We start from the raw sequence: 3,678 nt of genomic DNA, 5'->3' as shown, positions 1-3,678 counted from the left end.
TTTAATTTATTAGTTTTGGTTTATTTCTCAAGTTTTGCAAACTTTCAAAGATGTCCTACATCCTGTCAATTACAGACACCTCTAGATAAATGACTGGTACATTTATCACACCCCATGATGGATTATGAACCTCTGTCATCCACAGCGTTCATGGTACCACTGCTGGCAGCTGGACAGATGTGTTTGACAGCCGGTACTTTCAGTTAGGTTGGGCTTACGATGAAATGTTTAATCATTTACTGAGAAAACCTTGTGTTCTTCTTGTGTGGTACAGATTTTTTAACATGTTTAGACAATCTTAGTCAAGTTCGACCTTTTCGCATTTGTCTGTCCTTTTCTCATTTGTAGGGTGGAACAAGTGTTAACACAGCAGAAAATTCATTAGTTTATGATTTTTATGGTAACAGCTACTGGAAGATGGTCAGATTAGATAAGTATGACTTCTTCAGTCTGGTGAAGTCACTTGGATAAGTGATGAAAGGTTTCTCCCACTAAAAGCGCTACATCCAAATGAAAAGAATCAGCTTTTTGGGATTTGCACCTTATACTTTGTACTTCATGGTAGAAAGTATAACCAAAATTAGACTAACCAAAATTAGACTCAGATGCCACATTAACTGATGAAATAGTACCTATTATTTTGAAATTTGACATTGCCTATAATGAGTATTTTATTTTTGCTTCTCTGGATATATTTTGATACTAATTATGATATATTTAAGTAAAATGTTTAATGTGTTTAGATGTAAAAGTGTCTTTTTAAAGATCTGAAAAAACACTGTTGCTCTAGTTTTCAGTTTCACCACATGATGATGAGGCAGTTGTATGACAGACTTTATATCACCCATTTTTAATTTATGTCTTTCCCATAAAATGACTGGATGTAACTGCGTGAATGACAGTGTCATTGTTTTCCCCTGTGCAAACACTCATCAGCACATTCTTGCCTAAAGCCTAAGGCATTTACAGTGAAACTAAACCTACACACTACATGACTACAATAAATAAGAAACAGCTGTCAACTAATAGGCTTAGCTGGATGCTGAGCTCTTCAGTACACATATGATTTGAGAGGCAGGGGGCTCAAATAAATGTGTATTACAGTGCCACTGAGCAAAATCTCTGAAAAACCTTTGGCAACATGGTGGATCAGTGTTGCCCCACAGCAGGAGGATCTTGAGTTTAAACCCAGGCAGGGCTGTTCTGTGTGGAGTGTGCATGTTCTCTCCATGCTTGCGTGGGTTGTGTCCAGGAGATCGGGTTTCTCCCACTTTTGGGAAAAAAATTCCTATAGGCTTTTGTGAGCCCAGGATACACCCACAAAAGAGACTGATTTCATGAGCTTCACTTCCTGGTTAGATAATGTGACATGTGAAAGGTCATCAGGTCATTGAAAAATGATTCTAAATATATTTTGAAATGTGAAAGGACATCTCTTCCTCATGGACACTTCTGGAAACGTCTCACACTTAAACTCGAAACACTTAAAAACTCGGTGAAAACAAGATACAGTATTTCACTGGAAAGAGGCTAATACAGTAAACTCACACTGCAACTCACCATGATATTTATGTATATGTAGATGCACATGGCTGGAATAAACTTTTTTTATGTGTTTACCTATATATTATCAAATGACATCTAGTAATAGTAGTCTGTGTACCTGGAGTTAAAGTTGGGATCTGCCTGATAAGACAGATAAGAATAAATGGCAATCAAATTCCATTAATCAATTTTCTTCCAAGGCTGGAGCCTATCCAAACTGTCATAGGGCGAGAGGCGGGGTATACCTTGCACAGGTTGCCAGTCTGCTGCAGGGCTAACACCCAGAGAGACAAGCAACCAGTTGCACTCACATTCACACCTGTAGGCTATTTGGAATGACCACTTAACTATCTGGATGTGTTTGGACTGTGGGAGAAAGTCAGAGTTCCTAGAGAGAACCCACACAGACATGGAAAGAGAGGCCACACAGAGAGGCCAGATGGTATATCAAACTCAGAACCTTCTTCCTGTGAGGCAACAGTCCCACCACACCATTATGCTATGTGAAATCAAAATGATCAAATTCTATAAAAGAAAGATTTTTGAATCAGTGACTAGTTGTGATAGAAATAGCTACTAAACTTTCATGATTTTTTACCATTCATACCTCCAGTCAACACAAGGATATTCAGTGGGTAAACATTTTGAAATGAGGATGAATTTAAGAGTTTTTAACAGCATCAAAAGACAAGTGTTGACTTTTCATGTTTCAATCAAATTTAGGCGTAAAGGCATTCATTTTTAAATACCATGAAAGGCCAGACTCATCCCAGATTTAGCTGAATAAAGAGGGACATAATAAGAGCTCATATGACTGAATAGCCCTTCCTGTTGTTATTACCAGTATAGTAGACATAGTCGACAATGTGGTCTGTGGGGACTTGTTGCTCAGTTATAGCCAGACTACCCTGTTAGCTCACACAGCAGCGCCACACCCTTTCATCCCTCTGTGAACACACAAGTGGGCCAGTAGAACTGGTATTCGGATTAGCTAAGCACTCTAAAAGGATATCACTCAGTGTTTCAGGGAGTGGCCTGAAAATGTGTCCAGCCGCTAGCGGTTTGCCATGGCTTTTGCTCCATTATATGGCATCTGCTGAGTGAGGTCAGGCATGATGAATTTTTAGTTATGAGGAGGTCTCACAGCTGCAACCTTCACAGCATGCCGTAGTTCTGTCCTCTCTCGGAAGTAACAATAGCACTACTGTTCCTAATATTTCCCTGGCAGATTAGATAAACAAGACTCCCACACTGTGGAACATAAATACATTTTGTCTGTTTTATTGAAACTCATAAATATTCAGTGAAACATTCAAATCTAAGAATGAAGAATAAGTCTAATGTTATGATGCTAAATTTGACACATTTATAGTCTATGTACATGGTTTACAGAGGTTTAAAAGCACGATGGATGATATATAAATACATTTTCTGCATCCATTTTTTTCCCCTTCTGAGGCATAAAGTAAATTTTAGGCAATCTTATAAGTGTATGAAAATGCCATTTTTATGGCAACACAGGGGTAAGTATTTATTGAGCTTAGGACCAAAACTAATTTATGACGTATCTTTTATAGTAAAATCATAATATATACACAACATTATTGTGGATGTGTGCAACTGTGGCTCAAGGAGGTTAATGGTTGAATGTTTGGTTGAATGATTGTGCACATTCCCCAAATAACAAGTATATCTTTGGACTGTGTGAGAAAGCTAGTATAACCTGGAGAGAACGGATGCACACGCAAGTTGAGGGAGGACACGCAAACACCACACAAAAGGAACTCAGCCAACAGGTGGATTTAACAACATCCTCTTTCTGCGAGGAGACGGAGCTAACTACTGCATCCGCTGTGTCACCAGTTTTATTCATACATAATTTTAATGCTGATTGCTTTCTATATTGTTCTAATTTCTCATCTATTAAAAAATAATTACAGGTGTGCCATGTTTTTAACTTAAAATACAAAGTATTGAGTGATGACTACAAGAAATGATCTGAAATTAAGTACAAGTGAAAAGTGGCAGCAAGGTACAAATACTTTAAATACTTTGGGCAGCTGCTGTGAGCTTTTGTGTGTATTTGCTGATTAATGAAGATTTCACTACAGAAAAACAGTAAGGAGGGGAGCG

Source organism: Astatotilapia calliptera, chromosome 18 (genome assembly GCF_900246225.1).
Source record: "Astatotilapia calliptera chromosome 18, fAstCal1.2, whole genome shotgun sequence".
Classification (NCBI taxonomy): Eukaryota; Metazoa; Chordata; class Actinopteri; order Cichliformes; family Cichlidae; genus Astatotilapia; species Astatotilapia calliptera.
This window is presented reverse-complemented; position numbering follows the sequence as displayed.